Source organism: Sinohyriopsis cumingii, chromosome 15 (assembly GCF_028554795.1).
Source record: "Sinohyriopsis cumingii isolate HCF-2022 chromosome 15, ASM2855479v2, whole genome shotgun sequence".
NCBI lineage: Eukaryota > Metazoa > Mollusca > Bivalvia > Unionida > Unionidae > Sinohyriopsis > Sinohyriopsis cumingii.
The window spans coordinates 127,444,692-127,458,122 of record NC_142975.1 but is presented as its reverse complement, the minus strand read 5'-3'; the positions used below and the strand labels follow the sequence as shown (position 1 = coordinate 127,458,122).

The following is a 13,431-nucleotide window of genomic DNA, read 5'->3' as shown; positions in this document are numbered from 1 at the left end:
GGACCCTGTGTGGTCCAAAATTCTGATCAAACAGCTTGCTTCATTTGGAGGAACCCCATAGTAATACAAAACTGCCGCTTATGCCCCATTCGTTACGATAAGGGTCCGATAACACCTGTTAACGCATCCTACCTTAATTACCCTAATTACCTAGTTATCCCCAAAGTGACCCATACATGCTTGTTAATCAAGAGGGTTAGTGTCTAGCACGGTTGACGGTGTGCCCGTTGGGTAATGAATATGTTCAAACAGCCCCACTTTTCGTACTAGTCAAGTCTGAAATGGTTGTGGAAACGAAGATCCAGAGAGAGAGAGAGAGAGAGAGAGAGAGAGAGAGAGGCTAGTGGCTGATAGCGATAATAAAAGAAACATACGCAGCAGGATTATCTGCCAAGACTACATATTTAATCGTAACTATACGATATATAGAGATTGTGCATTGATTTTACAGCAAAGCCTGCACACTAGCAAATAATAATTGTGAACTGAAAACTTGCTGCGGCCGTTTATATATACAAATGTCTCATAGTCAAGCAATGGACTACCAAGCTATCTTGAACGAGATTATTTTCGTTTCCAAAAGTGGAATTAGTGTAAGTGATGACCATTAACGTCGTATATGATGACTATATTTTCTTGACTACTAATTATTACACTGACATGTTTATGACATCGTGTAAAGCTCAGTGTTTAGCTTTGAAAACCTAGATTTTGGGAGGGCATCTGATAATTTAGTAGCAAATACTATCGCATCGGTTTTTTGGATTAAAGATTACATGTATTAGATAAAGAAACTTCAAGTTCGTTTTTAATCACTTTTAATTTCATCAGAAGTTTTGGACGCATAAGACAAAGGGGTATTATCTGCTGATAACCTGGCAGATAACTAAAGAATTATCAGTATTATCCCATGTCTATACATGGAACAGCAATGGCTATAAGATTGACCCTTGTATAACAACTGCATAAAGTGGCTGAAATCCCGATTGACAGGAGTTTAGCCGCACACATTGTTCCCTCTCAGACACCATTCGAAAGTGGATGTCTAATTCTATAAGTTCTTAGTTTGTACTAAAGACAACGATGTCAAAACTCTTTGATAGTCAATGAGATATTGCAAAAAAACCATACTCATATTTACATTCTTGTCAAAAGCTACAAAAATCTGAAGATACATATCAATAAGTCGGTGTGTAGAAGAATGACATGGTAGGATTCCTGAACGGTGCTGATAAAATAAATGACTGTAATAAAGATAATAGTTTAAGTATTTGAATCTGGACATTTTCATAATATTCCATGGACTATTAATGAGTTTTAGTGACACTTAATTCGTAGGATCATTCTTGTTGTCCTTTCTTAAAAGCAACGATTGCATGTTTCCTTATTATTGGGAAACAGAGTTTTCCCAGTGATTTATAAAAAAAACCCCATAAATATAGTGTTTTATAAACCTGAAGATGGCAATTTGCTTTATGAGTCGGAAGATCTGAGAATATTTCCAAAATATCCTGTTCCAGGATATCGGATACATTTACTATAACTACAGATATGTTATATCAAACAGTCATAGGATCTAAACAATTTCCTGTACCGCATGTTCACTTAACTTCTTATTAATTCCGTTAACTGTACGACACAAGCTGTTAGTTATGTATCTGGTAGTTAAGTCTTCAAATTCTTGCGAAGGAAAAAAACCAAAAAACCAAAAAAAATTCAGAACACAATATGTTCGCAAAGGTTAGACATTTCTACTATTGGTCGATGGTATCCGAATTTGTGTCATGAAAGGACACCGTATTACCTGAAACAACCCTGACTGACTAACTGGCAGATCACCCTGAGATGTTCTTGACGGGTCAGAAGGTTGTTGTTGTTGTTCTAGAGTTTAACGCCATTTTTCAGCACAACATAGGCTATACATGGCGGCCAGTATAACTGGTGGAGGAAGAACCCTGGAAAACCCAGGGAAGAACCACCGACCCACGAGAAGCTACTGGCAGGCTTTCCCACGTACCCACGCTAGCGGGTCAGAAGTAAAATGAAGTATAAGTTTGTATGCTGAGACTCAACAGGTAATCTAAAGATTGGTTTTAATAAGAGAAAAAATAAACCGAAAAATATATCTCTTAAATGACTTGGGAGTTTTACTTTGGACACGAAAGTGCGAATAACGCATGGGTGGATTAACAGAAAATGAGAAAAAAAATATTAAGACTGAATAATTGTGAGCAACAAAAGGCACATCTGAACACGGGAGATGCAATAAACTGTTGCATTGGCAGAGATACATACAGACTGAGCAATATAAATATTACATAGTTGGATGGCAAACAAAGTTGCATTATTTTCAGTAATTTGTAACACACAAAGGCCTTGTTTAGAAATGAGTGACGACTGTTGTGTGTGTGTGTTGGTTTTTTTTTTGGGTAGTTGGAGGTCTCGTACTATATAGATTAGCATTGCTTTAAATTACATAATAATCGCATGAGAAGAAACGTTTAGCAATATTACATCTATTGTCACATTACAGAAGCTTGCATTCATTTGATACATTTTGTCTAACAAGACGTACATCACCCGCAATTGTAAATTCTGTAACAAATTCTCCACAACTAGGCTGTCCTAGTTCATAACGTATCGCCATTTTCCTCAATTTTTGCAGAAGCAGAACGTTATAGAAATGGTTTGGTTTTGAGGCTCCCTCCAAGTTGCCAGTTTCTGTTGTTTGATGTAGGGCTAGTATAGTTGGCGTTGCGTTGATGACAAGGATGCCATTTAATCTAGACGACTGAATTATCCAGATATCCACCCGTGGTCGACCGATTACTATTTCTTCCATATCGTTCCATGGATAACCTTTAGTTGTAATGAAATAGTCTGAGGATTTAGGTCCGGAAAGATGCCCTTTCTTTGATACTATGGTAAGGTTTCTCCAGTCTGAAGCATTATATGCTAGCTTGTAGTCAATATTGGTTCTGCGACCGGCCAAAATAAAATTATTATAAACCTGTCCGAGTCGCTTGACAGTCAATAAGGTCTTAATTAGACCATCGTTGAAGAGAATATCACTATTGGAAAATGCGTAGAACGTAGAATTAAAATATTTCATGGCGTCCAGGTACATATATTTCACAACTGGTACTCCTGCTGCACCTGTTCGTCTAAGAGGAAGCACGCTCCATCCCCGATGAAGACATTTGTTACCTAACGTACTATCGTTAGTGAAAATGACAGGATGAACTAAAGGCCAGAAAGACATCCAATTTTCGACAGTCCTATTTTGCACCACATATTTATCTGGCCGATCAAGCCACGACGTAAACAAGGTAAGCAAGGACATGTTATTTGCCACGGTAGACCCATAAATGGATGTAAACCTTTTGAAGGAATTGTCGATCAAATAGTTATCCGATTGATGGATGGAATAAAAGTGTTTGGAGGTTTTCAGAAAGTAATTTGTATAGTACACCATAAGACAAATAAACACCACACTGGATGATATAAGACAGTTATATGTTCTGTTCTTGATCATATCTGAATGTTCCAGAGGCGACCTGAAAAAAGAAGAGAAAGTTAGCTTCGGTTAAGATGTACGCCTCCACATTTATACATCGTCGACAGCGTTTGTATTAAAGATAATAGGATTTGTGCAAAATTGTATCAACATAATCACTTACGGCTACACTGCGTGAACCATCAAAGTTTGTTTACAGAGTCGAAAAAAACTAGTGTAGTATGGGTGTATTCATTGTAAAGTGTATGGATCGGGTGTAATCAGGGTAAAGTCAATCAGACAATCTTTGTAAAGTATAATCTGGGGCTTACCATGGTTTCGGCTAACATCCTAAATCAACTACAAGTAGTTTGGAACTTCGAAGAAGTGGATATCAGAATAAATAATAATAATTTTAAAAAAGACTCTTATGTCTACGATTCTAACTTCATGTTTAACTACTTTCATGTGTTCAATAAAAGTTGTTTTCACCAGCAATACCTTGCACATTTCATTTTGAAGAAGAAATGGTGGTCATTTAACATGCTATTTCGGGTTTTAGAAATAACGTTTAATTATGATTGTATACAAAGTTACAAAAACTTCTTTACTGACCCAACATGGTTATCGCTTACATCAGAATATAATTTTAATTTATTTTTAAATGTGTATAATACATATTTGATTATGAAAAGAATAATGAGAGATCCATTTGATTCCAGCAATTAATAACATACTGAATTTTACAAGAACACTTATTACCGATATTTTTATATGACTTCAACCTGGATATACATCTACTAACGCGTAAACAACACCAACAAAAGGTGTTTTTCTTTGCAACCATTCTGACCTGATTTCTTTTTTTATTTTTATTTTATTAGCCCTTGTATTCTTGTATCAGTCTTTTTTTTGTACTGATTGATACAAATAAGCCCATAAAATTCCTGCGCAATATTCTCTTTACTGCTTGGCTGCAGTCGTGTGAAAATTTCTTTACCCCGCCTGATGGAACTTTTTCTTTTATTAATACTATACATGTTTCGGCGGACAATTTTTGAATCGACTGACTGAAGGGAATTGAGAGAAAAGGTCACGTCTTTCTGAATATGTCGAATTTACCCCACTGGGGTTCATCATGCCATATTTTATCAACTTCTAGAAGCAAATAAACTCAACTATTTTCACATAAGAATATAAACATAAACCGGTCATCTCAACTTAATTAACCTTGGGTAAAATTGCTCAACCTATCTAATGTGTAACTACGTGATACAATTCCCACTGTATCATGTTCCAAATCAACTAATACAATTATCTGGTCACAAATACATTACTTTAAATATGGAATTTTCTCATCCAGAAATAATCCTTGCACATAAATATCCAACAATTTGCAGCAATAAAAATCGCTAGCGTTATGTATCAACAATGTTTACATTAATCGTCTTACCTCATTGAATCAAACTATGACATACACGGAACCTCCATACATTTTCTTCGTTGCGAAACTATTCTCACTGAGTCATTTGTTCTATTCATTCTGAACGGCAATTACTTTTAATTATAATTTGTAAAGATAATTTGTTTTTAACTTTTATTGGTTATAATAGTACAAAAAACAGACAAAAATTTTACGACTATTTTTTACGTGTAACACATGAAATGTACATCCACAGAGTTAGAATGTCCGAAATTATTGATTCTTCTTTCAGTCTATTTTCGCAACAAGAAAAACAACTATGTGACAAAACATGATCTCAAATGGTGAATGTCTAATGTTACGTGTTTAGGCTCGGATAAAATGTAACACAAGAAAGAGTAAAAACAACAAGCTTTGAAAAATATAATAAGTTATTCATTTCCTTGGAAAAATACTGTAAAACTTTAAAAAAATAAGAACTTACGGTTTCAAGAATCAAATCCAAAAATAATCCAAGAATAATCCACGAATAAAATTTTAGAGGTCCTAATATTGAAATGTTCTAATGATTTCAAGTTCGACTCCCGACGAAGAATCCAAGACGAAAGGCGATGACGTATGTTGTATCCTGTATAGTGTAGTTTTCTACAGTTCTTTGTAGAAACACAAGAAATATCACTTCGGTTTTGGAAATCCTTATAAAAAATTTAAGAAATGTCTTTATTCAAGAATTCTGTATGAGCGCTCAAAATATTTCCAGAGAAGAAAAAAAAGAATTAATCCTTTAGAATCCAAAAATATTGAATAAACATTAAAGTGTAATTCCCAAAATGAACACTAAAATAAACACCTTTACGTCTCATTGTTTAGAAGCCCGACTGAGATCTCCCACTCGAAGCAATGGTTTAAAATTTTAATATCGCGCAAAGACAGATGCCCGGCAAAGGGCAACGTGATCATGTTTACATCATGTACTCGCAGCACGGCCCTGACAAGATCCAATCATTTTACTCTAAGACTAAAATTAAATAAAATGTTGTTAACTTCAATATTTACATGTCTCGGGTCACGTATTCAATACAGCCTCTTATTATTCCAGCAATACAAATAAATTTAAAATCCTGTTGACGTGACTGTTACTAATTTTGAATTAATGTCAGGAAACAGGTCCGACTTATGTGTTCACAAAAATAAACAGTCAAGGTTAAACTACTTTCTGGAAAAAGTATGAGGTCCTAGTAAACATAACTACATTATTTTGACATATAATGAAATTAAAAAATTGAAAGATTTTAAAATTGAGAAACAATTAAATCAGATATAAATTAAAACACATAACAAATGATTTAATATTACATTTATGAAATTCTTTTAATAATATCTTGTTTTTTGCTTGCCAAGGCTTGCAAAAGCAGTACATTATTCAATTCATTTCTTATATTCAATAATAAATCATTACCGATTAAAGATTCTCTGTAGTGTGACATTTTCAGCAGACGACAAGTAGATATGCTTGTTTGATAATATACTTACATTACCTTATTGCTATTTACAATACGCGTGTTTCAATTCAATGTAAAGTCAAAATAAATAGTAAAGGAATAAAAAAACTAATAGTTCTGCATTAAAAGAGATGTGTTGGAATGGAATAACTTTACTCAAAAGCATCATTGACATCTTAGAAAGTTTAGAAACCATCTTTAATTGAAATGTCTTCTGGGAACTGGAATTGGACGCCAATATATGGAGGGCTTACAAGAATGACGGTGTACCTAGGAACTCTTAACGTTTTTCTTCCATCACAAAATCAAGGTCGTTCGTTCAAAGCGACCCGATGGTGCACTCAGCAAGCTAGCTTGTTGTACATTTTATCGTGCAGTTGAAATAATGAACACAATTAATCAGAGGTAATGAAAAGGAAATTGAATAAAAACAATAAACTTTACAACATGACAACTAATGATTTGTTTTTGTTTTTGTGGGCTTTAACGGCACGTTTAACACGATAGGTGCTATATCATTCCGAGGAAATGAAATAAGTACTAAGTACCATTCCCAAGGACACATCGAGATGGTCGACTTGGGCCAAGGTGGGTATCAACACCGCGATCCTGGTAATAAACGGATGGAACGAAAAAGGATAATTCTATGAAGACATTGTCGAAAAGGCAAACGCATTTTTTAATGCAAATGTAGAGCCGACATGATTGACTAGTGATAATAATTGACGACAAAAGCAACTATTGCAAAAAACGATACATTCACGTCAACAGAACATTGCTTAGTAAACAGAGAAAATTTACGTTTATTACAACTTCCTTTCTCAATAGATATTTTCAGTAAGTTAGTTAATGATTATACGTGTTGGTAACGTGTTTCGGGATATGAATTTATTGATGTGTTACAGGGAAGTGAGACTTCATGGAGCCTTTATTGGTAAATATAAGGTTTGCTTCTTTACCTATCTGACTGGCCACATGCGTGAGTTTCGTGGCTACTAAACACGCAGTAGTGGCATGGGTCGTATATAGGTAAAGGGATTTATGGGACAGAGGCAGAGACAGATGGCAGTGACCGGGGGGGGGGGGAGAGCCAGTGGGGCAAAATGCCCACAATTATACTACTTTTGTGCATAATTCACCCAGGATTATAATTAGGTATATCAATCTGTCACTATTTGTATTATATTAGAAATATGCAATATGGTATTGTTTCATATTCGAAATATCAACTATCTTATAAAACCAAATCAGGCTCACTAGCCATTTGTCAGCGTCTATAATTCGTACACTGGTTTTGCCATAGACCGAAAGTTCACCTTCCACGGATGTATTTGTATATACTGAGGACAAGGCCTTTTGAATTGTATTTACTGAAGCATGGAAAAACATAAAGGCAACGAATGTAAAGTTACACAGGTATCATTGTAACGTGTATGCCGTATGAAATCAAATGAGCAAAACAGAAAATATACACTGTATTTCTTACTAACTGATAAAAGTACCACGATTGTAGTATTGTACATGCAGAGAGGAAACTTACTGCTCTAAATGCCACGTATAGAAACAATGTTCTTTATATTTCAAAACTTCAACAAAAATGTAATATGTCCAGAACATTCGTATCCATTTTTGCCATTCATTTTTGTCTTGACGCCACCCACCCAAAACATTTTTGTGTTGACACCAATCTGCTCTCCAGCCATCTTGGGCTGGACAGTTTCAGTGTGACCCCCTTTTTGACCTGACATTTTTAAGAGCTTTTATATGTTATTGTTTTCTAAGTCCAGAACACTCATATTCATGTTTGTATTGTCGCCCCCCACCCCAACATATCGTTGCAAACTTGAGTTACTTACCCTTAACATCAGTGACCACTAGGGTTTGAATAACTGACCACTACTCTGTGAAGACGTCTGGACATGAGCTCCGCTGTTCATTTACAGAATCTCGTTGAAATGTGTTGTAGTTTGATTTATACCTTTTGGATAGTTTCTCTTGTGCTCAAGTTAAGTCATGGTGCCCATAATACGTGGTGTATTGTACACAAACCTTAATAGTTGTTTGCTCAGCGCAGCATTATTATTTATTCATAGACTGTCGGGTGTTTGTTCACTGTCAACTGGTAATGTATTGACCTCGATTACAACACATACTTTGCAAACGCCTTGATGACATGGACACGAATTATACAGTGGGTGTGTTTTCATATATGTGTGTGTGTGTGTGTGTGTGTGTGTGTGTGTGTGTGTGTGTGTGTTTGTGATTTGGATTTTTAACGTAGCTTTAAAAAAATTCAGTCATATCGCTTCGATGCCTGCAGTGTGGCAGTTTATAGTGATGTCTAGAACTGGGACATCATGCCACAGACATGCAGCATGACGTCCCACCCAGTCACATTATACTGACACCAGGCCAAGCAATCCTAACACTAACCTCCTAATGCTGAACGCCAAGCAAGGCAACTGTTAGTACAATTTTTGTAAGTCTTTGGTATGACTCGACAGGGAATCGAACCCACGACCTCCCATATATTTGTAAATATATATGTGCAGTGTCTGCAGATTATGTTTTGTGTATTGAAAGCAAGGGCTGTATGAAATGACTGCCCATCGTGCCATGATACACACTATCTTCCACCTTTCAGGTGATGCGGGAGAGAGGGAGACGAGGAGGTTGACACTCCATGGCAACTCGCCTGAACTGGGATGTTGGTGGGTGAGGGATTACATCCGGGTTCTTTAAAGTGAAAGAAAAAAAACGCTAGTAAAAGATATGAAATATTAGTCACGATTACCCTCCTTTTTTGTAAGGGTGTAGTATTAAATGAGATGGGTAGCACTGTCAATTTAAAAATAATACCACCAGTAGTGACTGAGAAATGATGGTCAAAAACAAAGAGGTAGGTAATATAACAGTCATTTTCGGCTGATGCCCAAATCCAGACGAAACTTATTCAAACAAAATATTCTCCTCTCTCTTCCTTAAATATGTATGTGACTGCTTTTATTAAAGGACAGCTTCGTTCGCCTAAGTGGTTAGAACATCCACCTCGGATGCGGGAGGTCCAGGGTTCGATGCTAGTGTTTGGACTGGTCACCCTAGTGTCAGGATAATGTGACTAGGTGGGACACCGTGCTACATGTCTGCGGCATGATGCTACAGTGCTAGACATCACTATAAACTGCCATACTTCATACATCGTAGCGCTATTACTGAAAAATGTTTTCCGTTGTGAAACCTATGTTCGTGGATTATGGATATGTAGGTTACAATGCTCCAATCAGTGATAATGCCCAAAAATGCATCTCCTAAATTGCGCATTGAACGCAATGTGCGTACAGTAAATGATACAACTTGTAAAACTTGATTTTTCTTTTGAATCAATGTAGAAATAATGTATATATTTCCATTACGCTCGGTTGATTGCGTCTGTCACCTATTTTCATCTTCAATTAAAACGTTTTGCGCATGTATACGTTTATTTCTGACTTTCTGTTGTATTATTGCCAGAAAAGACATTTTATGTATCTGTTTAGCATTTTTCACAAAAAAAAAAAAAAAAAAAAAAAAAAAAAACTTATTGAATGCACTTTGCATATTAATACCTTCCTAATGTTGATACTGTATATAGAGAGGAATTGAAAATGATTAAAATGTCAGCGACTAAAGCAGTTTTGTTTAGGCAAAAAGCTAAGTTAATATTAATAATAATTGTAGCACAAATCTTCCTAATGATGATGACTAATAAAAAAATGATATATTTCTATCAGTTTTATGAGAGATAAACAGACAGACAGAACATTACCTGTAATACAGTGTGCGGCACTCGGTCGACATATACGACACGGTAAGTTAATGACCCAGGATATCAGTTTTGATACATTTATTATGAAGACGATGAGTGAACTAGCATTGGTTTCTTATTATATATCAAATGGGTTTCCAGAATGGATGGTAATAATAAATACAGTTACAGTAAGACAGATTATTTCAAATAAATATATTTGTTCCAGTACGCGATGCCCCCTCCCCCCATGACTTTATCACCGACATCGTTACTGAGGCATACCCACCACTTAGAACACCACATTTTCACGTCAGTTTTGCTTAATGTACTTATCTTTTAAGCTGTATATTCATATTACTGTAATCAGGAATCGACTCTAGATTATTTTTTGGGGGGGGGTGGGGGTGGAGGGTGCGAGGTGGTGGTGGGGGTGTTGATGTTAATTGTTTCTTTAAATATCGTACCGTATTATTGGTTTTATTTCCCCGAAAGTTTGAAATTTGTATATTAAATAACTAGGCAATTGTGTAGTTTGCATTGTAAATAGACAGTTATACACCATAGCATTTTATCTTGACGAAGTTTCTATGCCTGAACCCATATACATCAAATAAACTATAGCAAATGGCATTGAATTTCAACTTGACATGATAATATCTGTGTTGTTGAAAGAATGTAAACATAGAAAAAAACCTTGAAAAGACGTGCACAATCAGATTAGATTGAGGATCGACCCAGGCTGTCAACCTTGCACCCAGGTGCATAGTAAAGCTTGAATGATGTTGAATATCAAATTGTGATCCGCCCATGGCGCAATAGTATGCATAAATAAACATTCTTGCAACTGTCGATTCTAGACCTAGAGATCAATGACGAATTTCCACTCATTAATCATTAGTGCCGTGTTAAGATAACTTTAAAAAGTATAAATAATCTCTGTTTTCTATATCAATTCAATATGATGCACAATTTCATCGCAATCCTTTCTGCTTTCCGTTCCCCCATCCCCTCTCATGTATAAGGGACAAAATACTCAGACATCAGGAGTGAGAGAGGAAACGAATTTGGGCTGGATGAAAACATTGAAATGGAACTTACATCAAGTAACCTACAAAAGTATGGTTCGACGTAGTGGTATGTGTACATTTTCCTTGGAATTTATCTACACTGTTTATGTAATCAATGATATAAAGTTGCCATATTCTGTCGACACTATTCGGTAAATTTGTAGGTTACCAGACACACATACTGTAATGTATTTCATGCTTTGTTGCTGTTTCATGTTTCTTAAACATATTGTAATGTTCTAAAAATCGATTATTATAATTAAATATGAAAATGTCCAAAGGCTGCCACCTCTGTCTCTCTCTCTCTCTCTCTTCTCTCTCTCTCTCTCCTATCGTGGCAAGATTCTGAGAAAAATCCATGAACTGACGAGCGTACAGGATTTTCGCTTCAGTCGTTTGACAATGTGTCTGGACATATGAATGACAGTAGAGTTAAGTCAAACTGACCAGAGAGAGAGACTTATGGTCGTTAGTAATGTTAATTAAAGCACAATAATGACTTAGATCAACTGTAAATACATTAAAATATTTTAATTACCTCCTGTTCGTCATTTCTCTTAGTTTATTATATTCAACACTAATTTCCATGCGCCAGTACGTGAATGACTGAGCGTTCAGTGTTCAAAAAAACTAACCATGTGTTTTTAGTGCTCCACTTTCTTTATTCTTATATTGATTTAATCTATATGAATTAAAATAGAAACTCAAAAAAGGAAACAACTTGCAAAGGTGATTGTGAATGGCCACAAAGGTACATAATTCCGTTTTGCAGCTGATACTCAGCAGGGATTCACTCGGTCAATACACAACTCCACGTAATCAGTCTTAACTCATTTCAAAGGGCAAATATGTGCTTTGGATGTGATATAAATAAATACATGTATAGTACGTACGCTGTATCTTTAATATACCACTCGTTGAATAAACTTTCCATTCAATCGTTTCATCTTGCATTGTAAACGAAAAACTCTATAGATTTGTGATACAATTTTAATTGTTACTTCCTTGACCCATATTAAAATAATAGTGTTGTAAACTTTTGATTCCTTTTTATATTTTGTCAGGAAATGGACAAAAACCTCAAGAACTGTTTCAAGATGTACCATGAAATGTATACAGAGATGATGTGATATGTATGCTTCCAACGGGATATGGTCCACCTGGAGATCCTCAAGGTAGTGACTTATCAACAGTTTTATTTATTTCGGGTAAAATATAAAACTGAAGTGTGCGTATTTTTGGAGGAGAAGATATCTAGTTCATCATATATGGAGCCAATGTGTATAGAGAGTTGATTATTACATTTGCTTATTTTTTTTCTTTTATTTCTTCAGAAGGATTATAGGAAATTTTTGTTTAATATTTTTCATCTTTTAATTGTCTTTCTACTTCTTAAATATAATCGTCATTTATTATTACTATGGTGCTAAACTTATCACGACAATTAATTACTAGGTCGTCTTGCGATTGTGTGCATATTTAAGACCGATTGACTAACATCATATTTTGGTGATGTGTGCTTAGTCGTGAAGGAATATGGGCTCGTGTGGGCAGGCAAGGCGATATTTGCCGGTTACCCGCGAACCAGGATTCGAATCTTCGTAGAGTACGAATTAAAAATTCTCAAACCTGTATGATAGTATTATTTGTATTAAAATATTAATTCTGCCTACTATAATCAAGCAATCTTCTAATGGAATCCAGGGATAGCACTTTCCGTTCTACCTGTTGTATATTTATAGTTCTCTTTCTCTCTCTCATATATATATATATATATATATATATATATATATATATATATATATATATATATATATATATATATATATACAACTATTTGAAAGGCAAATTAACACGATTTTTAATATATTAAAGTCCAACAGAGCACATGTGGGTGTGCAAGAGAGAGAGAGAGAGAGAATGAATAATACTAGTGTAGTATAAATGAAGAGAAAAACAATGAATAACTAAGCTGGAATATTATCTCTTTACCAGTATATCTGCTTTGTTTACAACATGTTATCATGCGATTGATTTTTGGTGCTGTCGTTTACTATTTACTACGCTGTTCAAATATAAATTCAACGGGAGCTGATAGAACAGTACGACCTCATTGCCTTGTAATATTATTTCACTAAAACACGTTTAAAACGAAA

The 13,431-nt window shown here is 35.2% G+C and overlaps 1 long non-coding RNA gene across 1 annotated transcript; it reads right to left on the bottom strand.

The window, feature by feature from the left end:
- Window positions 1-383: 383 nt before the first annotated feature.
- LOC149782724 (uncharacterized) lies at window positions 384-8,522 on the bottom strand. The gene is made up of 2 exons (XR_016414429.1): window positions 8,278-8,522; window positions 384-3,557 (listed from the first exon to the last, which is right to left on the bottom strand). It is a non-coding gene; the product is annotated as an uncharacterized LOC149782724 (long non-coding RNA).
- Window positions 8,523-13,431: the final 4,909 nt, after the last annotated feature.